Below are 25,424 nucleotides of genomic sequence, written 5' to 3'. Positions count from 1 at the left end.
ATAAAATGGGATGATGTAAAAATAATTCTTGGGACTTAAAACGCGGCCGGAGGGAAGAAAAGCAGAGAAAACCTACATGTTCAGTGCTGTTCACTACAAAATTCATATAGCATGATCCAAGCTTCAAGCTGAAATTGTAAACACTCCATTTTTTTAAAAACAAGTTTGGATAACAAAACTACTTTATACAGATATCAGGCGTTCGGGTAGCAAGGGCAAACTCGCAATTTTTTTTCTACTTTCTAAGAACGATAGGAGATAAGATTTTAGATGCTTTTTATAAATTTTCCCACTGAGGGGTGTTAGAATTTTTTTACTATACCCCAAAGTAAGGGTAGTTTACTGAAGGGTGAAAATAAAACATATTTCACCAAATCGGTGCACAAAACTTTGGTGTAGAAAAGACTGTCAATTTGTAAGATTGGGAACTGGGGACATGGATCTCATAGTTAGATCGTGTAAAAGTTCTTTTTAGCCAAATTGTTAGCATGCGTTTCTTCTCTTCGTCTGGGCCAGCGTCACGTGGGTCAATGAAAATTTGACCCAGTACTCATCGTGACCCACGTCCCACTGATCCCCGACTCACCCTGATCCACACCGATATAAAATATATAAAATATAAAATATATAAAATGTTTTTAAAATGTATAATTCATACTTTTTCAAAAATATCAATAAAAATATTCCAACCTTAAAAATATGAAATACAGATAAATAAAAAGAAATATATTTGTAGATAGACTTTTGACGTTGCACCAGTGGGAAAGTTGCCTCCACATCACTGCTTGTCGGGTTATGAAGACCAAAAAGTTGAATAGCAGAATTTTAAAGCATCTGGTCGAAGCACCAATTGATAAACCGGTCTTGACATTTACATACAAAATCATGTCTGGACTTTTGGAAAAATCTCTCATTCTAATCCCTCTAGGTGATTCTACAAGGGTTTTTCAAACGAAGTAAGTGGTTTGAAAAAGATTCTACAAAGCAGGTTTGCATCACAGGTATGTTGTAGTAGCCCGAATGAGGTAATTTTATAAAGTTCAGAGATCAATTTCTGTATAAATTTCAACATCGAGTTTACTATCATTGTTAATTCTCGTTAGATGGCTGCAAAGTTCCGTTTCTGGGTATATGTAGAACTAGTAACTCAGAAAGGAAGCAGTTGTCTGAGTTTACGCACTCTGTGTATTCTATTTCTTGTTCACTTTTACAAACAGCTTCACATTTCAAATTTATATTCAAAGTCACGGATATATATTGAAAGCCCAGAACCTGTTTAAAGCAAATAGTAGACAAGTAGTCCAGTATAGTTTTAGTATAGCGTAGGTCTATTGGAATGAGATCTACGCAGAATTACGTTGCCAAAAATGTAAAGGAAAGAGATTTTAACGTTAATTTTATTGATAATCAAACAGTAGAGGATTAAAAACAGCAAAAAGAATAAAGTGAATTTTCTCTCGCCACTATGCTCCAATGAATATAACTTGATCGCTATATATAGTGGCGGGTCCAAAGTGGGATATAGGGGCTATAGCCCCCACTTGACGCTTAGGTATACACTGGATAAAATGGGCTTCAATCCTGCTTTACACTGGATAAAACGGCAAAATATAGTTTAGCCAATCCCTTGATCATATATTGGATCCGCCACTGTATATATATATATATATATATATATATATATATATATATATATATATATATATATAATATAAAAACCTTAATTCTAAAAAATAATATAATTATAATAAGAATAATATTAAAAAATAATAAAAATAATATTAAAACTTCACAGAGACCAAGATATCATTGAACGTAAGGGAGTTGATGGTTCAAAGGTGAGTATTGGCTTCGTACATTTAGTTATAACATCAAGCGATGACTGCGTAAATTATGTAACAAATGACAACAAATTAATTTTGCGGTACATTTATTCATTTTACAATCTTACAGATGTAGCTCGCAATCCAATTTACAGTGAACTCATTTAATAATTGTAAGGGGAAAGGATTTAAAAGGAAGTAATCAGAACGTATAAGAAAAGGTGCAATTAAGGTATTCGCCGGGTAGATTGAAGAAACGTTTTACAAGAAGTACTACATGGATTTCAAGCCACTTTGATAAGTGACGTAACAATACGTTTTTTCCTTTGCCGGTAATAGTTTTCCCCATGGAAGAAGTTTGCAGTTTTCAAATTTTCATTCACTTTTACTACAAAACCAACATTTGTACATTTTTTTTGTTTCAGGAAGTATATATATATTCAATCAATTCTCGTAAGCAACACGACATTAAGTAATATTGTCTTTGTATCCCAAACATCCCTGTGGAAGAGAGAAATTGGGAGTTTTCGAATTTTATTAACTGTAATATAAATCATATTTATCTGTTATATTTATTTGTAATATAAAACGGGTGTTTTAATCATATTTCAGGTTCCCCATATAAAAATAAATTTTAAGTTTAGAGTTTCTTACCTTTATTTGCACTAGAAATCATTTAAATGTAGAAACCGCCGTGGTCTCTGGTGGACCGTTCACCTCTGGTGCATGGGATCCCTGGATTCATCCCAGCTTGAGCCAAGTGAGCTTTGTGCTGGAGAAACCCTGTGCGCGTGGGTTGTATCGGGTGCACATGCATTCAATTGGTTCTACTAGGTTTAAAGTGAATGAAAATAAAAGTTTTATATAATTTCAATCTTAGTTTTAAATTCTATATAGAAAGTGCTCTCAAGGTACTCGTATTAGTAACCCCTGAATCAAAAGGCCAGCACCAAAAAATATCTATATGCATGTGAGGTGAAATGAATGATAATAAAGTGTAACAGTTTCAAAAGTTTTAATTCTGTAAAAATGCTCCAAGAACCCTGTCATAGTGTTTCTGAGGTCAACTTGAAAATTTTAAGTGATAACTGTTACAAAAGTAGTGTTTTCTAATTCTCGAAGTTAAAAAAGTTACTTCGGAGTCTGATGGAGAAGCCCCGAGAGGAGCTTCGGGGACGAAATCCACATGCGTAGAAACATGGAATATGAGGGTCTATACCTACGTTTGGTTCGTCGGCGTCCGGATCAGGGCTCCTTGCGGCGGATTATCGGGGTTCTTCGGTAATAGATTTTCACACTATTCTTCCGAGTTCATCCGCAGGTGAGTAAGCATTGTGTTAGCTTTTTCTCGAATTACTGAGAAAGAATCCTATTTACAAAATTTTAGCTTGATTTTGCTACATACAGCGATGTTCATGAGACGATATTTGAGATTGTTTCGTGTTGTCTCAGGGTAATGTAGTCTCGTCTCGTTTTCGGGATGTCACGAGATGTGAGAATTGACCTTTCTCGGGAGCAACCCTAAAATTATTCCACATTACTGCTTACTTTTTCATAGCTTTCATTTTCGAAGCAAAGAAATCTATGATCTCTAAATGGGCTAAAAGGAGCCGCACGGGTGAACGAAGTATCAAACTCGATTCGACTCGAAACTCGACCTAAAACCTGTTACTAGAATACAGAAAATTTCTCTGGCACGGCTGAAAACTCGACTCGTGTCCATTCCTACTTGTAATAATCTGACAGTCTTCTAAGGCTATTCGTGGTATTTCTCGTGCCTTAACCGACCTCTGGGGCCCCGATTATGCACCATTTTGTGTAAAAATAAACAAATCATATTTTGGCAGGATATTCTTAAATATTCACGAATATAACCAGAACTAGGAAATCAGAATACATGTGTGTGTGGTTTTGTTCGGAAAGTATGTCCATGCTGAGGATAATGACGTATGATACACGACCCACATGACTACACCAGCAAATCAATTTGTAGCTGTAACTATGTTTTCGGAATGTGCATTTTCAGTTCTCCGAGAAGTATTAAAACCCTTGCAAAATAGTCCAAATTGTTTGAAATTTCAGTTATCCTGAAATTATTTGTCTTTCTTCAAGAGAGTAACGCATAAATAGGTGATTATAACGATAATTATCGAACGATCTATGGACCCTCGAAAGCAGACATTTTTCTTGTAAATATACGCTGATAGAAGAATTCTTAAGGGAATATTACACATGGCTTTACGCTTCTCTTTAAGTTTAATTCCACTTTGGAACTCTTAAGTAACAAGAGAATTTGGCCGTACGAATAACAATGGAAGTGAAGATAGTTTCGAAAGTAAACTGTGTAATTTGAATTTCCTTATCTTGTGTTCCATTCTATTATTTTTATATCTGCTGCTTTAAAGAATTATAAATGGGTGACGATAAAACTCTATATTATGAGTATTCAACTAGACAATAATACATTATAATTCATTTTAGAAGCAAATTCAATCTCGAAAGTCGAGATGTGACGAGATGTGTTGTAAAGGCAGACAAAAGGAGCTGTAAAGCAATAAACCACCTCTAGTTTTCACGTGTCAGTAGCTCACTAATATTCTTTTCCTCTTGGGAATTCACTTTACCTGTAGTTTCAACTTATACACGTTATACCATAACAAGTAAGCAGAAATGTGTTTGTTATGATTTTCATTAATATTTTTCTTATTTTTTTATTTTCAAAATTTAATACGTACCATGTTCCATATGTAGTCAATTATAAACACACAATAATCTCTGAGTTGCTTCGTGCAAATAAACAGAAGGCATACTAGCTGAGGGTAAGTGAAAACTTGCATTGACGCACTGTAGTGTCTATAAATCATGTCTATTTACTGTATAATTGCAGTCTCTTTTCTTCTTCACAGAAAGAATGAAAATACTGTAAAGCATATCGAGAATGTAGATTACACTTTATAACCAGCGCGAGCCAAAAGCCATATTTGTAACACGTTTTGGCTATTTTTGTCTCATGGTAGCTAGCTACCTCAGCCTTTTAAAACGGGAGTGATAACAGTGTATAGAAAAATAGTCGAAAACGTTGTTTCATTTAGTCGTTCGTTTTAGATTCCTTGCATATTTTAGTTCATTCCAAGATGGGTCTAAACGCGCCGGAAACGATCCGAATAGACCTCTTGGATATGCCGTGTATCTACCTACCTCTGGTTACAACTAAGAAATGGCTACAGCAAACCAAATGGAGTACTTTGGCTCAATAATATGTGGGCAACATGTAGACTTCCAATACTATTTATCGTTTATTTCTTTCGAAATAGAGATTTGATAACTCATAATTCAAACGTTTTCCAATTGTCTCAAAACACGAGATCAACACCGTAATAGTCAAAATAATTTAAATTCTAAAAGAAATAAGTCATAAATATTATGATGTCACAATATATGTTTTTGATTTTTCTCCCTAATTTTCTCTTATAGGGCGAAAATTGGAAGTTTCGAGTTTTCTCCCTTTACCTGTACGATAAATCATATACAATATGAGGCATATGTTTAGTTGTGATATACAGGAAGTAGCCTATGGATTTTGAAGAAAAATATCACAAGTGAAATGAGAATATGTAATTTCACACAGGGCCCCTAGTTTACTCTCTTTGAGGGGAAATTTCGAGTTTTCGAATTTTTATTATTTAATCGTGTCACAAAAGCTATATATATGCCAAATTTTAAGTTTCGATATATACAGCAAATATTCTATAAGCTTTGATGAATGAACGAGTGTGTCATATTCCAAATATATATAAGGTTTTCAGGACCCGTTTATTTGTAAATGGTTTGAAATGGAACTTCGAATTTTCAAGGCTATCGGCTTGTGCAGTTTAGAATAGTAACGCAATGAATTCTCATTGTATCATCTCCAAGGAAAGATAAAATTTGTACATGTGCAGAATAATCCCTGAGTTGCTCCTCGTAACTAGACACACGGCATGCACCAGGTTTAAGCGAAAACTTGGTTTGAAGCACTGTTGTGCAACTAAATCATGTTTATTTACAGTATTATTGTAGTGGCTATTGTTTTCCACAGCGCATTGAGAATGTAATTTATAGTTTATAATCGGCGCGAGCCAAAAGCCATTTTTGTAACAAGTTGCTGCTATTTTTGTTTCATGTTATCTAGCTACCTTAGTCTTCTAAAACGAGAATAATAAGACGAACAGTGTATTCTTTTATCTAGTCGTCCGTTTTAGACCCCTTGCATTTTTTAGCTCATTCCAAGATGGGTCTAAAAGCGCCGAAAACGACACGAATAGACCCATTGAATATGACGCGTTTCTATCTATCTGAACTTACAACAAATGGCTACAGCGAATCAAATGGCATACTTTGACTCAATAGTGTGTGGGCAACGCGTTGACTTCCAATAGCATTTATTGTTTTTTTTAAACAAAGATTTGATAGCTAATAATGTAAGGGTTTCCCAATTGCCTTAAAACATGAGAGCAACACCGTAATAGTCATAATAAATGAAACTGTGGAAGAAACAAATCTCGAAGACTCAATTACGAGAAGATAACTTACAGCTTAGAAGCTGAAACAGAACCATCTTATATAGAAAAATGGTCACGTGATGAAAAAGCAGTTGAAGACAGAAATATTTTTGTACTGTTTATATATTAAAGTATTAGCAGAGAGTGGTGGGTCTGGTGTAAACAAACATACTAAACATAAGAACATCAACATATTGTAATATAGTAATTAAAAATAGAAAATTTTCATCATGAGTTTAAAATACTTTTGTATCTATATGTACATAAAACCATTTGCTAACTTATATTTTGAACAGAATGCTAGGTCACAGGATTTTCCGATTGCAAATCAGTAAAGATTACCGATGCTCGCCCAGTAAATGCACATCCTGCTTTGACGTCTACTGATACACATTTGTGGGCAAGTAAACCTCAGTATGATGAAGCCGTGGTTACTCTGTTATTGTATACGTAAAATCTCTAATTCTATAGCTTTATACTCCGCAGTCTTTACATACTTTTTTGAACAAGTTAGAATTGCTCTCTCTAATTGTGTACTATTAGTAGAGACCGGATGTTAGGCAAAATGCCTATTCCTTAATATTAAAGATATTATCAAAAATAACGTTTTACACTTTATATAGGGGGTTATAGTTTCGATTTAAGCTAATTTTATTTTGCCTATTTCGACTTTTACTGCCTAAATAATTGCTTTAGTGCCTGATGTTGCCTATTCCATGCATTTTCTTCAAAATAAGCCTTCATTAGGAATATATATAATTTATATAACATAAATAATACACACATATATACGCATATTAGGTGTTTACACAAGCACGTGGTACGTTACAATATATATACAAGGTGAAATTCAAACATGTGCACATACTTCGGGAGGTGATTAATGATATCAAAAGAAGACAAAGAGTCCTCTTGTATTTTGTCGAATTTCATGTCGTGTACTTGTGACAGTGGTGCCAATTTGGAATCGAAAATCGAGTTGAGTTGAGTTGATTTTAGTTTAGCGTCCCTTTCAGCAGCGAGGCTATATGAGACGTGGACCTTCTGATTAACGTGGAATCCGAACCACATGAGCTCCCGCTGGGAATCGAACACGGGTCTGCAACGTCAAAGGCGCGTACGCTAACCGCTTAGCCACGAGGGAGCTCGAATCGAAAATCGAATCTTGACAATTGGAACGGAACAGATAATGTCCACACACATTGGGAGGTGATTCGTGACATGAAAAAAAGACAAAAAGTCCTGTTGCATGTTGTCAAATTCCACGTCGTGTACGACTGACAGGGGTGCCAACTTGAAATCGAAAATCGCATCCTGACAATTGGAACGGAACCGAAAGATGTGCACATATTTCGACAGATGATTCGTGACATGAAAAAAAAAAAGACAAAATGTCCTCTTGAATGTCATGAATCACCTCCCAAAGTTGTGCACACTTTTATGTCTCGTTCCAATTATCAGGATTCGATTTTCGATTCCAAGTTGGTCCTCTTTCACTCGTAAACGAAGCGGAATTTCACAACATGTAAGAGTATTTTTTGTCTTGTTTTCATGTTACGAATCACCTCCCGAAGCATCTGCACATCTTTCAGGTTCACCCAGTATATATGGAATGCCTAACAAGCTTCGTTTTTATGTATACGATAAAAGAAGATATTAAGAAAGAAGTATGTTTCTATATTCTTTGAATATTATCTGTGACTTGAATCTATTTTTTAATGGTATTGAGTATTTATCTTCATTATTTCTAGTTACATTTTAGTGACTATTTTACTGTCTATTTTTTTAAAATTTTTAGTGCCTATTTGCCTGCATATTTTCCAGGTTTTTAGTGCCTAAACATCCGGTGTCTAACTATTAGTCTACTAATCTCGACTGTGTCCAGCAGAATGCTTCCTTACAAGTAGACATGCATGCACAGATGCATCATTTTCTAGTAGAAGATCCCTGGCAGGACTGGATTAACCCATCTGGATACCCGGGGCTAGAAAAAAATAGTGAGCCCTGTAGACTTTGCTTAATACATTTCTGTGAAAGTGCAATAGGAAAGTTAAGAGAATAATATTTTTGGTCATATTTTATCTTATGATGATTGTATCTTGTATGATTCGTTTTAGACAGCCAGTTGAGATTTTAATCAGATTGAGGGGCTCCATCCGCCTTTAGGCTCAGGGCTACAGCTCCCTAAGCCCTTCTTAATCCGGCCTTGATCCGTGGGTAGGAAATGAAATGAAATATTTGAGTTTTATGTCTCACCGTTATGCCGGATAGACTAAAGGAGACGGCGATGGTGAGAAATGAATGAAATGGTGAAATGAAGAAATTGGGAGGAAATAGGAAACTCCTGAGGAAACCCACGCACACGGTGTTTGTCCACCACAAAGGTCATTTGGCGCGAGCTTGGATCGAACCAGGAACCACAAGCACCAGAGGTGAACGCTCTACCACTATGCCAATGCGGCCACTAATCCCTGGGTATGTTTAACAATACTTTTATTTAATTATGCTATATCAATTCCTTTTGTTTATACAACTTTCGTGTGGCCTTAAACTTAAAGTAATTTGAAAATAATTGAATTAAAAAATAACGTAAAATAACTATAGAAGAATATACTCAAAACACAAACTGCACAAAACATAAATTAGATGAGAAATTAGAGTAAATACTGGCATATTAAGAAACATTAAAAATTTTTAAAGTTGGGAAATTAAGTGCATTAAAAATATTTACTTTGCATTGGAATGATCATATTTTTAAATAATATTAACAATAACACACAGTGGAGTATTTAGGAGGGTCTTCCGGGCTTAAGCCCTCCGAAATCTTACTTACTATAGTAAAGTAAATGAAATATCTTGCAAAATTTTCACATTTACAGGCAAAGCCCCCCCGAAAGTTAGCAAAGCCCCTCCCGAAACAAAATCTTAAATACGCCACTGATAACACATATTGCAATTCTCCACTCACTCAATCTAATGAATGTAATCCTTCTCTCTTTGAATTATAGAATCTGTAAATCCGAGAATGTTAACACAAATAAAAAGCAAGTTGTTATTAATGATCCTATTAGCTATGCTGATTACTGAGGGAGTAATCAAAATTCGTATTACACTAAACTGTCAATTAAAGAAACACTCATTTTGGAACAGGTTGGCCCCTTTTGTAAGTGCGCATTCATGGCATGGCTTCCACACTTAAAGGCAAGGGTTCAATGAGATGACGTACATCTTTCATGGTTAATTTAAACCAAACATATTAGTGCCCCTTCCTTATTTGACATACGCTTTATGCCTAATTTACCATCCATCCAACTGGAAGCGTCCAAATATCTAATTCTCAATTGGGTTGTAGCCAAGGAAGTGTGGAGTAAATGACAAAGTATAAATAAATCATTATGTGTACCTCTAAAAAACCTGCGGTGACTAGAAACTGTTTGCCACTAGATGGATTTAAAATACTTCTTCCCAAGTTAAATTTTTTCCTTACCAAAGGCGTAAGAGTAGTGAACTTTAAATGCATACTACAGGTATCTCTTTACTGTTTCATAAGTTGAGACTAATGTAATTCGCTACCGTGTATCCTCACTTTTTTTTTTTTTAAGTTCTTGTGAAAGCTGGTAGATCAATTTTCAAGATGTAATATATACACTTTCATTTTTTCCCCAAACTTTTCGCTGATCTAGTAATTAACATGCGCCCTTGGTTCATTAGATCATGGGTTCGATTCGTGATGAAAGAGTACCTAAATTTTAAAGTATTATGGTCGTTCACATTCGATATTTCACTGTAGATCTACATCTTATATAGCCTTGGTGCATAAAAGAGATGCTAAACTTGAATAATCATCATAGTCTTTCCTCCACATACTTGTAACCGGTTTGAGTTTTATGAAAGTTGAAACACATTTAGTTTGCAACATCATACTTGAAAGAGGACTTTGACCACATTTCGTGAAAATAGTGGAGCTTCCAAAAAGGTTTATTTCTACGGAGACTTCTGAATCCTCTCACATTTGATAATAGATGAAACGGGAGAACCCAGAGAACACCGATGCACACGGTGTATTTCTATCCCAAATCTGACTTGGCACTAGCCACCATCGAACCAGGAAACGCCACCATAAGCGGTCTACCACTTTATCAATAAGATATTTATAAACTATACCGAAAAGATGTCCCAAATTGTAAGTGCTACATCAAGTGTTTAATGTTTTACGTTTCTATTTTAATGTTTTTGTGTATTTATCTTTTTATTTATTAAGTATTCCGAATTACTTGGAATTAAGATGTGTTTTGTTTACTTGAATGACTGTACTTTTCTTGATCTTGGTATAATGGTAGAGTTGGAAACTAGTATAACATTTTTCATTTTAAAAATATCCCAAATGAGATGGAAGAAATATAATGGATATATGTAGTTTGATACTATAATGGTACCACAAGCTCTTATGCAATGATTATTGCTATTCTTGTTGCTATAGTGTCTAGCACTCACGACTTTGGTACGTGGCGTCCCGAGTTTGATTCCCGCTTGAAAAAGAACAGAAATTGGAACGCACAAATGTAGTTCGGATTCCACCTCAAACTTTAGATTCAAGTGTCAAATAGCCTTACTGCTGAAAAGAAACACTAAACTTAAAATCACTATCAAATGAGCATACTTTATAACGTTTCAGTAAAATATATTGAACACTTCAAGAAAAGTATGTTGGTAGCACTGATTGTCCTATTTAGACCCCTCCGTCCCATTTAAACCCCTATCGTTCGGATTAGACCCATTTTTGGTCCTCAATAGACCCATTCGTCCGGTATAGACCCCTTGCGTATTTTCGTGCATCGCAAAAGGGGTCTAAACGTAACGAAAACGTCCGGAATAGACCCATTGCAGCTACCTATCTATCTATCTATCTATCTATCTATCTATCTATCTATCTATCTATCTATCTATCTATCTATCTATCTATCTATCTATCTATCTATCTATCTATCTATCTATCTATCTATCTTTCTATCTATCTATCTATCTTTAGCTTTCACCGGTCGCTTGGTCCCCACGTAGTAGATAAAAAGATATATTTACCTCAACTTTTCTCATGCCCTAGCTTAATAAATTGTTTTCCTTGAAGTCAAAGGAAATGTTTCCGTAACACTTATGAAAAATGGTGAGTTTGTTGGTGAAATGTACCTTAATCTTCCAATGACCTTTTTTTCGCAAAATATTAAGAAATTAGTTAATTAATTTGTATATTTGTTTGCGGAAAGTTCATTTTAGGTAGTTATTATTGTACTAAGTATTATCTACTATAGTATCGATTAACAAATAAAAAAGTTGACTTTTTCTCAGTAGTTAAGTCTATGTTGTTTTGTATACCTTACATGGGCTCCTCGCACTAACTCATAAATGATAACAGTCAACTTCAAAAATTAACTGTGGGCAAACTATTTTTAACGTTTCAACCGGTTTTAAAGAATGTACTAGGGTTTTACACGAAGAATCTTAAAAAAATTGCGCTCCATTCCGTTAATAATAATGTAAGCTAATTAAAAAACAAATATATATATATATATATATATATATATATATATATATATATATATATATATATATATATATACTATTCAAGAAATCAAGATCGCTGAGTCCCCTAAAATGAGAAAAAACTAATATATTTAAAACTATTGTCATTAGTGCATCTAGGTTTGAATATGTTGGCTATCTGAACTTGCTCATAATATCACTAAAGTTTATTATATTATCTACATCGAAAATTAATAAATTAAAAATTATGTTATCTTATTTTTGCAACCGGTCAGCCTCTCGAGTTGAAGTGTTTCCAATTGCTGGATATTACCCCACATCTTCTCAACCAATCAAATAATTCTACTTGGTTGTGCGACGAAAGAGCGTTTAACAACTTCTAAATTTCTATATGGCAATTGCGAAATTGTGTTTAAAAATAGTAACTACACTCAGAGCTACCAACATTTTAACAATATATTCTTGTGACACTAGCGTATAAAAATCCTTGGCGATATACTGATTTTGCTTAAGGAGAGACGATTCAGTTCAAGATCATAGAAGTAGTGGGCGCAATTGAGCCAAGAAAATGGAGAACCGAAGCGGGAATCGAACCTTACGGTAATTCCATGCAGGGGAGGGGTTGTCTAGCATACATAATGTTCGCGTGCGACGGAGAGAGAGGAAGGGAGTGAGTGAGTGAGAAAGAGAGAGAGAGACAGAGAGAAAGAGAACCTAACATGTGGTCAGTGAAATTGATCAATTCAACCGTTCGCGCTTCATTGAGTACAAAATAGTTTTCTCGATGTGTTGATTATTTTTTTATTAAAAGCCCATCTTTAAAGGATAATATAAGCATTTGTTAATAAAGGTATATTTCTGTTTATCTTCTGCTCTGTAACATATACAGCAGCATTTTTTACCTATGGGAGCAGGACGTCTTTCAGACGGGGTGAACATTTTACAACAAAACCAAACAAAGTTTGTTTCATATTTATTATTTATTTTCTACTTTATTAAAATATGCGTCCTGAGACTATTTAAAAAAACATTGACTGTAGATATGCCAGTTCATAAGGAAACAAAAATTGTAGATCGAGGTCTACTTATATGACTTTGCACTATCATAGATATTAAGAACGATGAAATATTAGAGCAAAATTCAGTAATAAATTCGCAACTGAGTGCATTCAGCTAGTCTAATAGAGTAACAATTTGGAAGAAGTAGCGGCTGGAAGTCACATCGGTAAAAAATAAAATTTTATTATAACAAGTCTTGTAACTAAAATTTTACAAACGCATGAAACACATTAACTTCAAATCTCTATTTCTCTTCAACAAATGTAAAAACCAATGAAATTATAATATCAAAAATTGCAATTTTACCAATAAAAGTATCTACATTAGCATTTTTCACTTTTGCTTTATTGAGATATCTATTTACTCTTTTATCAACTATTCAAACCAAATAGTCACTCCTTAAACACTGTTTCGTCTATATATATATAAAATTGAAAGTGATGATTTTCGTAACTTAATAACTTTTTAACCACCCGACCAATCTCAATCAAATTTTCAACATAAATGAGCTTCGGGGCTACCATCGTTTCTCCTTGAAGTTGCAACTTCGGGCGGGGGATGGGTATATATATAATATTGGAAGAGAGAAGAAACTTTGACTGTCACCTTCAACAATAAGCTAAGAGAAGAAAGCTTTGTACGGCTTCAAACATGGAGCAACACTCCAACATGGAAACTAACTACACTCTCTTTATTTAAAAAAATCAGTACTACCATTTAGAAGAATCTCAACAGACTTATCTAATCGTTAGTTCAACACTGTCCCTATGCTGTATATAAGGCAGGCCGTGGTAGCTCAGGTGCAAAGCGTTCACCTGTGGTGCGAAGGATCTATGGATCGCTCTAAGTTCTAGCAAACAGAATTTGTGGTAGGTAAACGCTTTGTGAATGGGTTCTCCCGTTTTCTTCTATGTTCCTCATTCCACTACGTTCATTATCATTGTCACCGCCGTCTTAGACTTGAAGCAAATCATGAAAAATATAGGAAGAGGAAAAATTGCTATTGGACTGCCTGTGATCTCAGCTTGTTGTGAAAGGATAATTATTTTGGTGTATTATACACAGGGTCTGTTATAAAGTACGCCAACCAAATTCTACAAGCCAGGAAGGTGATCACATGACTGGTAAAAGAAGGATTTCAAACGTAGGAATGTACGAAATATTTCTTTATTTTAATTTTTCATGTCACTGTCAAGTGGGCGAACTCCGGATATTAATATTATATTTAATATATTGACGGGGTTTAGTAGATCACTGTATTATACCTCGAGAAAGACTTACATAAAACATAAATTAGTCGATTAAACAGATTAAATTAAAGCTAAAATAACAGATATACAAATAAAAATGATATGCATGTTTTGAAATTAAATAGCCGTTAACATGACGGCTCGGTACTTCTGGAGGTGTAAAAATTTTGGGCCTTCTAGTGAATCCAAATATAGATGTAAATCTCCATTTTTCGTCTTTACATACAGCACTTCGTCATTACATACAGTGGGCTTTCACTATATTCAATCACTTTTTGGTCTAAAAGAAGGTTGATTTCTTCTCTAATTTGTGGTCTAAAGGCCGCAGAAATGGGATACTGTCTTCTATAGAAAGGAATCTCTGTTTTTAACTCTATTACATGCTCATAAGTAGTTCATAATTTCGTTGCAGATTCACTGTACAGATTCACATATTTGAACAATTTATAGATCAAATTTTTAATAATATGTGAAGTGATTACTATGTAAATAATCTAAATACTTAATTCACATTAACTTCATCGACAATCCGTTTCCTCCTCCACGATGAGGGTACTAAAGTTAACAAATAAACCACTCTTCTGGTGGTTTTACCGCCGAGTTCGCCATTTATTAAATCAAGAAGGTTATCCGTATCATGAGCCTTTAGTTTCACATCTTTTCAGTGTAGTACTTGCTGAGTCAAGCTTTCCTTTAGCATATGCAGGCTTGCTGTGTGGCGGAATGGCATGGAATTTTAGAGGTGACTCCCCTAATGCTGTAAGCAAAGTAAAGATGCTCTACAGTTTCGTTTTTTGCGACAGATTCTTTTAAAACAGATACATCGTGTTCACTAAATGCGCCCACGTCTTTGCATTTAAATGAAATCCCAAGTCTGTTTCTGTATTTACCACATATCTTTTGTCCAGGAATAACCTTTAAATATCAGTGTTTTTATTAATTTCATTAGCAAAATCAACACTTACTTTTTGCAATGCCAAAGTGATTGTTTTTTGTGACAATTAATTGGATCAAAACAACTTGTGTGATAATGTTCATACTTCTTCAAGTAATATGTTTTATGATGTTCACAAACACTAGTTAACAAATCACAACTCATTCCACTCCTTTGGGATAACATTCTTTCTCGGTTGCACTGATAATACAATACAATTTCACCACTCGTGTTTAGCTGTTTTTGTGGCGTTCACTTTTAGTTTCCTTTACTACACTGCACTGTTTTAATTCACTTCGCGACATCTTTGTAGGCCTAATTATCACTTGATAGGATGAACAACATCATCTTGCATCAACCCCAATAAGTATTAAGTCTTAAGCACTCAACATGTCATAACCATCTGGACAGAAACACATGTGAAATCGAAATGAACAAGTTATTGTACGGCCACAATTCAGAATCAAGCAATATTATACATATTCCTACTGGCATTGTCAAACAAGATTTTTTACGTCAGCTTGACAGTTCAAGACACAATTTGCATGTTTGTGTTAACTAAACAATTTTCAATCCGTAACTAGTCCTACATTTGATTTGATTATGCATCGTTTAATATGCATCATGTACATTCACAGCTGAAAGTTCTGAGGTGAAGAAATGAAGTTTACTCCCCTCCAAAGTTGCAAATTCGGTCAATTTCACTTCGTCACAAATATTGAAAGCTACACAATAACTCTAAAGATAACAGTGCGTTTAGAACTTCAGAAAGTATTTTATTCATGTGCTCATGAAACGAACATATATCCTTGTGTACAGGATGTCTCAAAAGTCCCCTGATATAGGTTAACTCGGTTATTATCAGAGTTGCAACAAAATATATGAGAGACAATCGTCTCCAAATATGATGTTTTCAATCTAAAGTGAAGGATTTTTTAATCGAACTAGCCGTTTGGGTTGTAAACTCTTTATGTACCCGATGTTAAATGAAAACGTAACGTTTTCCTGGACCCACAACATAAGTGAATGAAGTTACTGTCTTTTACGCTAAAGTGTTGATATCCAGCCCCCATTTAAAACATGACCCCTATTCACCATACTTTTACGAAATTGATCCTTCACTTTAGGTTGAAAACATCCTATTTGACAACTGTTTTTCCTCTTACATTTTGTTGTAATTATGATAATAATAGGTACGCTATATCAGGGGGAATTTTGAGACACACCGTATATTTAGCAACTACGAACGAAAGATCTTTGATACTATAGATACATATATCAACAAATATATTAAGTACGTGTATACTCTTCAAGTCATACAAAACTTTGCATTATGACTAAAAGCTTGTACTTTAGTTTCGTCTGGTTATTTTAACACTGGAAGGACTCTAAAAGCTTACCCCCACAAGGGCTAAAATTTCAAATTGACATTACATTTGAACGTGAAAGAGGGTTATTGGGGATTTATTGGATATCTTTTGTGTTATTATTTTATGGCATCCCATTTCTAATTTGCCAATAATTATTTTTAATGGTGTAAGTACTTCATAATAAGTAACTAGAAATAAAAATGTCTACATAGTATAGTAGAATTTGCTTTTACTACAGTGCTATAAGTATGTAGTATGTACAGATATGTTATATATTTCTACGATAAGAAATATAAATTTTAAGAAAAAACATCTTAACGCTCTATATTTATTTTAGAGTAAGTTTTGACGTATCATTTAAAATGGTACCTTGTAAAGGAAATTTGGAGGTAAATGTTTTAGATTTATGCAATGTCTTGTATTTTCTGCAAAATTATAACGGTAATTGCAAGAAACTGTTTCTTTGTATATAAGAGTACAACTATATTTGAATAAACTTTCATATACTTTCATTCACTAAAGAATCTATTGCGTAGTGATGAAAATCAGCTTTGGTTTTATACGGAAGCAGTTTACACATAGTTCAATTACTTTCAAGTCACAGACTCTCTTTCCAATTGAGAGAGAGAGAGAACACTCAATGAGAAACACACTTCTTACAAAACACTTGCTTTCTGATTTTCCGTACACACTTCCCACAAAATATTTCTTATTTTTGTTGGACACATCCGTAATTTTATTGCCATTGTATACCAGAATTTGGCATTGTTTTCTCATCTTGCACTGTTGTTGCTCATCACCATCCGAGAAACTGTCACTCTCGTCTTGTACATGCTCAGCTTTAGTCGAACATTCTGCGAGCTGTCTCAGAAATTGTCTTCTTCTTATATCGTTCCATTACATTATAAAACACATTAACTAGCCTCCTCATACTGGGCGATTTTGCAGAGCATTTCCGAAGCATTTGGTCAAGGACATCGACGCCAAATTTTGTTTTGTTGTAATACAGTACATACTCAGAGTTCTTGTTATCTTGTGACACTCGAACTGCCTTGTGCATAGTACTGAAAATAGCTACACTCTTGTTGCTCTTGCATTTATAAGCTGTCAGTATGTTACACCTACTGTCTTTGAAAATGTCAGTGGTATGTAATTTCTTTTAATTAGAATGTATAATATGTCAGAAATGTTAGTTACAGGGACATCTAGTGACCAACTTTTCATTAAATCTAGAAGCTTGGATAGTACTAACTACAAAGCATACACTAAGGCGGATACAAAACATACATTCTACATAAGGGCGGATCCAAGGGGGGCTAAAGGGGCTATAGCCCTCTTCACGCTCAGGTATACACTGGATAAAATGGGCTTCAATCCTGCTTTACACTACTGCAAACTATGGTTCAGCCCCTCCCTTGATCATGTCCTGGATCCGCCACTGAATATATCATGTGTCAGTGTATGCCCTCTCACGCAAAAGAGTTCTTCCAGTCCTTGTGGGGGTATTTCAACACAGCGCCCCCCCTAGGGATGTGACAGACTCCAAAATGTTTACACATAGTCTACCCTATTAATGATAAAAAGTCAGCGACTTTCAGATTTCTAAGTAAAATGTTTAAAGAACAGCAATAGGAAAAGTTAAAAAAACGGTCAAATTGACCGCTTCGTCCTTCTGGGGTTACTGCAACACAGCCCTAGTGACGTGACAGTCTCCAAAATTTTTACACATAGTCTACCCTATAAATGATAAAAAGTCAGGGACTTTCAGATTTCTAAGTAAAATGCTTAGAGAACAGCAATAGTAAAATGCTTAGAGAACTCATACATTCAATTATGGCTGATTTATTTGTAGTGTACAGACACAGCCATGGAGGGGAAGAAAAACCGACACTCAACATTTGGAGGGTATCAACGAAATAGACATCTGTTCACAAAGAAGAGAAAAATTGATTTATACTGAACAGTGTAGCTATAAATTCGAAAATAAAGAATATAGTGAAAGTGAAATGTTTTTACACACTTTAATATGATGGAATTTTTAGTAGTGTACTAATGTTCTTTATGATAAGATAATCCTAATATATTTCTTAATATATACTATAAGTGTTATGTATAATAATAATGAATTCAAATACTTGAAATGTTTGAAAAATAGAAGTTAGTATTTGAAATCATTATTATTATACAACTTGTGTTAAGTATGATAGGAATTTTTATTTTTTTAAAAAGAAACTTTAAAACAATTAATATTAAATTTTAGAAACACACTCATACAATAATAATAATAATAATAATAATAATAATAATAATAATAATAATAATAATAATAATAATAATAATAATATTGAATTCACATACTTGGATTAATTTACGAAGGAATAACTGATTAAGTATTTGAGTTTAATATTATTTAGTTATATAATTACACTGAATTAAAAAATGTTTTAAATTCTTTTCTAAAACACAGTATAAAATTCTTTAATTCAATGTGTTTGAAAACATGTTTTATGATATATTTTTTAAATTACATAATTTATCATAAAACATATTTATTTATTAGGAAATGGAAGAAAATAAGAAATAAACATTTGTTTTCAAAGAGAGAAAAGAAAAATACAAACTATTTATTGATGATAATATTTACACAAGAAAAACGAAGGTAAGAATATCGTAACTTATTTTAAAAAAAGGGCTAAACAGTTAATTCTTCTTCTTCTTGTTCACTGTGAAAATTATTCAAGAATGTCACATTTTTTCACAACGTACACTGTTCTTTTAAAGTCTTCCTCGTATGGTCACGTGGCCACAGATGACACATATGACGATGATGAGGAGGAGGAGAAGGAGGGAACGTAGATAGAATTCATAGTGCATAGTGATGCTACCCATTTACTCGCTGACCATATTTTATTCTCTGAAATGAAATAATTTAAAAATTTAAAATTTAATTAATATATAATGCCGAACAAATAAAAAATGATAATATGTATACAAAACACGTTATAATAATGAAAAAGAAAGGACTACCTACATTAATAAATGGAATTAAAGGATTAATTCAATATAACAAAAATATTCAAAACAAACGAAGAAGTAAAACTAACAGTTATAAAAATAATAATTAAGACGTTAAAATATATATAATTGAGTAAAGATTACCTGTATTAATAAATAGAATAATCGATGATCATTTTTCCTGAGTTGATAAGAAGGTACAATGAAAATCGTTTAATGATTTTAAAGCAAATGAATAGGTATGCAAAAGTTCGACATACGGACGATTTTACAATTTCAAGTTGTTTATTATTAAATGTATAAGAAAGTTAATTTCTACGTAGAAATTGAATATGTTGCATTACATATAGAGGAAATCCAAATGTTTTGAAGTAGTGGGCACGTTCATCAGTATTAATATATACGGATACCAAATTTGTACCGATTTTATTAGCGGGGTCTGTATTTATGATGATAGCTTTTGGTAGTGGAACATGCGTTGGTAACTTATTCGCTGCATATACGCCAATGGAATGATTTTGAAATAAAGAGTTTGTTTATAATACATTCAACAAGTATAGTGTAGAAGAAATCATGTATAAAAATGCAGACATGTACATATATGTTTCAGTATTTAAATAATAACCATTGGCATCGTTTTGAGTAAACGCTACAATCACTCGAGTTGGTAATATCCCATGAATAAATTATCAATTGTTTTTGACGGAAGATCCTCAGGAATGACGAATGACTTAATTTGCTCTCTTGGGAGAGGATATTTGGCGGTTGTTGATTGTAGAAGTTTATCATGTGCTAGTTTCATTGTAAGACTACTATCAATCTTTTTAATGTGTAAAGCAGCGTCTAAAATATTCAATTTAACTTCAACATACGAACCACTAGCGATGAGGCAAATGTTTGGCTTTGCAGGAATTAACTTGTTGCATAATTCTATTTCTTGGATTAAAAATTTATCCTGATTTAAAATATCATAATGAAGATGTCCAAGCATGTCGAATTTTGCACTATTTTTTGTTAATTCATAACGTTGTTGAAATCATCTATTACCAATAGATTTTGCATCCATATGTCCAACAGTACCTTGAAACGAGAATGCACTTTGAAGATGAATATTTTTAACAGAATCATAAAAAATTAAAAGTTTTTCGCTGATCAATATGGATGATTATGAGATGAAAATGAAATCAGTTTCCTATTTAAATCCACTTCCACTTCACTGAATCTAGAATTTAAAACGTCATTAATAAAAGCCAAATCTTTATCACTTTCACCGTAAGCTGATCCATCAGGTTTAATGATTTGATCTTCAATGTAAAGAAGAGTATGTGGCACAGGTGTATTATGAGCTAATGAACTGATTTGTTTGTATGTAACAACATGGTTATTCAATATACTGGTTTGCGTTGGCTTTGTAGAAAAAATATCTAGTTCACTTTTTACTCACTAGCAGGATTGATGATGTAAGTAAGTCATGATAATGATTTAATCAAAGATATATTGTGTGATAATTTCCCCTTTTTATTAGACCGATTTTCTTTGTTTTCTGTGTACATTTCCTCTTGGCCATCTTTCTCTCCTGGCGCTTGATGATAGGTAATGATTAAGGGTTAATGATGGAATGATATGTAATTCTTCTTTTTCTTTGTTGATATGCAGATCCTACCATAGATTTCAGTTTATTTCTAGCTTTTTCTTGCAAGATGGAACTCGCTTCACCCATTCGTTGATGAAATGAATCGTTAATAAGTGTTTGTCTACTATGACATCATTAATAACGTTTGCTCCAGATTTCAATAATTTGTTTTCTATTGTTTTACTAGTGTCATGACAGAACAAATAATCCTACTTGTTAAGGTGATCCAAGATAAACGTTAACAGTTCCAGAGAGAGCTTGTTTTTGATAGTATATAAATGGATTATTCATATTTGTTGATGTTGGCGCACCGATCAAAAATGTAGTCTGATGTATACAGTTCCGAATATGAATGCCAGTGTTGAGCCTGTACTATCTCTTATATCTATTTTGATATGTTTAAAATTTATCTTCTCTATAGACACATAATGTGGAAAATTATTTTTTTAACAATACGTACAAATGTATGATTCACAGGATTCATGTTTATGATACGTAATAATGGTGCCACTGTATCTCTAACCAATATGTATTGATTTATTTCATGATATACAAACACTGTATATAAAGTTTTAAACGTAAATTTGGAATTTTTTGTTTTGTTGCATATCCTTTAAATCAACGTTTGGATCAAATCCCAACATCGCACTAACACTTGGTGATAATGCAACATCTACATTTTTGTCTTTATGGAGACGTCGTATAAAACATGCATTACTCTCACGAGTGTAGGGAATATGTAAATTTGTGAATCTCTTGTGCTTGTAATTTATCTTTATTCATTCAGAAATGTCAGTGTAATAACGTACAGGAAGAGTGAGAAATTTTCATTCACCATTTTCTGCAGGTATGTAAAATATTTTATTATTTTCTTCATTAATATTTAATATTGAATGAGGATAATGAATCTCAACAATAGCCACTTCCCACTTTTCATGGAATTCCATTCTTTGATGAAGTTTAGTAGTGTATGATGTTAAGGTGTTGACAGGAAAATATTCCATAGAACTATTACTGGGAAACGTAACGTAAAAATCTCCATCAGGTTACATTATACTTCGCGATCTTCTTTACAGATGATATAGGAATCCAGGAATCGAAAAAACAAGGATATCATTTCCAATTAACAAGATATTCTTTTCTGTTACCCTTTCTTCTTGTACGTATGATTTCATCCATGTAAAACATCTTTGATAACGTCACAGGCTCTAATTTCTGTACATAAATAATCTATCTAGTGGTTCCTTGATTAAATCTTCAATTTCATAAACAGGTTGCTCTCTTGGTATTATGTACTTCACTTTAAATATTCCCCAAGTCTAGTTTTGCACGTATCGTTTATCAAATGTACGTTTAGTTTTACTAACCCGTACTGTATCACCAATCCTAAGATATTATGAGAAATCTTGATTTTTCTTCTTCTTCTTTATTTTATCGTACTGATTATTCCATATTTATAGTAGGTTGCTTTCAGAAACATTTGCAGGTGACATCTTAATGCTTGAATGATAATCTTCATTCACAAGAAGAGGAAATACAGTTAAATAATTATACGTTTGATATTTTGTGAAATCAACGTCTTTGAAATCAACTTTTAATGCTTTTAAGACATCATTTGTACTTTTAGACTTTAATGGTACAGCCCAGGCATATCGACTGAACACATCTATCAGTTTAAGAATATAACGATATCCATCATTAAATTTATGAAGAGATTGAAGATTATTAATAACACTATCCAACTCACCATTTAATATTAATCACAGATCTCTTTTTGAAACGACGACGTACTGTTTGTGTAACGTAAATGTTGTTTGCTACAGTACCTACCTTCTTATACAGTGTATAGGAATTTTCTTCTTTGTAGCTATCCACAATCTTTAGCAGTTGAATACGAAACAGGATGTGAACGGCTGCAGTAAATATTGTTTTATTGTTTGTTTATGGCCTCCATCTTGACCATACTTGACGTTTACATGAAGGTTTCTTTTTCCTTATAAGAGATACTACTTTTTCCATTTTTCTTCTTCTGCTTCTTCGTCGTCGACTTCTGCGAACGATTTCAGAAGTAATTTTTTCCTTTTACGATAATGCTGCTGGTGATGCTTTAGTTCGTCGTAAATTATGTGACAAATGTTTTGGATTTTTAATAAGTTCTTGAGGTGTTATTGCAAGATAACTTATTGAAGATTTTGAAGCAAAAATAGGTTGTTTAAAAAATGAAAATGTAAAGGAGTTAGCTTCACAACGGTTTCCGCTCTTCCGGTTTTATTCAGATTTGGCACATATTTAGTACACCGAAAATGAATCGACACGTATTTTTGTTTCTTTCCGCAGATAGGTTAAGGGGGCAAAAGCTCCAATTTTAGAAAAGGCCTCCTTGATTAAAAGGGTCAATTTAAAGAAAAGAAACTCGGCTAATGCAAAGATGACTTCAAAGTAGGATATACGGCTTTTTTAGTTTTTGCGAGAAAAGTGTTGCAAAGGCTATGACTCCCTTCGAAATGATAAAGGACCCCATACAATCAATATGGAAATTGGATTTCGGTGGAAGTGTTTAAAACCATGTTATGTTCTAGATATGGTGTTCTTGAGAAAAAATTCTCATTGAGCACGACCACAAACCACTGACCATTTTGCCACTACAGGGCCACATTTTTGAAAACAGATGAAAATAACGATATTGTGGATTTCGAAAAAAAATCAGTTAATCCGTGATACGTTGTGGATATTGTGATGAAGAGCAAAAGTCTTAATGGGGATAACCACCAATCACTGAATATTTGGCCACTACAGGGCCACTTTTTTAAAGCAGCCGAAAAGAATAATATTCTGGATTTCGATAAAAATGACTGTAACTCTGATATGTTATAGATGTTCTGCTCCTGAGAAAAAGTTCCAATAGGCACATCCACAAATCACTGATCGTTTGGCCACTACAGGGCTACGTTTTTTGAAAACAGTCGAAGATAATATTTTGAATTCTTGTAAAAATGACTAAAAATGTTATATATTGTAGGTACTGTGATCCTGATAAGAAGTCTTGATGAGGATTACCACCAATCACTGATCGTTTTTCCACTACAGGGCTACAGTATTGAAACCAGCAGAAGGTAACGTTATTCTGGATTTCGGTGGAATTGCTTAAATCCGTTATATGTTGTATATATTCTGATCCTGAGAAAATGTCTGAAGAATCACAACCATCCGTCGCTGAGCGTTTGGTCACTCTTTTAAACCGAACAATATGTAACGTTTTTATGGACTTCGGTAAAATTGTTTGAAACTATAATATGTTGTAAAGTCTTAATGGACAAAACCACAAATCAGTGACCATTTGGCAAATATGGGTCCACATTTTTGAAAACAGGAGAAGGTAAGGACACTCCGGAATTTTGGTAAAATTGTATGAAACACTGAAAAGTCCGATCCCATAACCGGGAAAATGGATAGGAAGAGTGTCATCCAACATCATTTAAGCATATACAACATTCAGATATTCATCTTGCAGGATAAAGTAAGACCTTGGAAAGCCTTGGACAATATTTCACACGGTCAGGAAATCTGCAACATATCACAGTTTCACTCATTTATTCTGAAATCAAAAATAGCGCCATACCTGGCTGTTTTAAAAAACATGGACCCTTGGTGAAAAAACATTCATAATTCGATGGTTGTGTCTATTAAGTCTTTGACTCATAATGGGAAGGTCTTCAACATATCTTAGTTTTACTCAATCTTACCGAAATTCAGAACATCGTTGTACTCGGCTATTATCAAGAAAGTAATTCTGTAATGACCAAGCGATTAGTGATTGGTGGTTATGTCCATGGAGTCTTTTTCTCAGGATGGCAATATATACAACATATCACGGTTTAGTCATTTTCTCCGAATTCCAGAACATAAATATCTTCATCTGCTTTCAAAAATGTGGTCCTGTAGTGGCCAAACGATCAGTGATTTGTGGTTCTGCCTCTTGACATTTTTTCTCAGGAACACAACATCTACAACATATCACAGTTTCAGTCATTTACATCGAAATCCAGAATATCTCTATGTTCGGTTTTTTTTTCAAAAAAGTGGCCCTGTAATGGCTAAACGGTCAGTGATTTTTGGCTGTACTTATTCAGACATTTTCTCACGAACACCATATCTAAGACATAACATGGGTTTAAGAAATTACACCGAAATCAAATTTCTATAGGGATTGTGTGGGGTCCTTTGTCATTTCGAAGGGGGTCATTGTCACTCCAACCCTTTT

The sequence above is a fragment of the Thermobia domestica genome, chromosome 4, assembly GCF_964235325.1.
Source record: "Thermobia domestica chromosome 4, izTheDome1.hap1.1, whole genome shotgun sequence".
In the NCBI taxonomy this organism is placed as follows: Eukaryota; Metazoa; Arthropoda; class Insecta; order Zygentoma; family Lepismatidae; genus Thermobia; species Thermobia domestica.
This window is presented reverse-complemented; position numbering follows the sequence as displayed.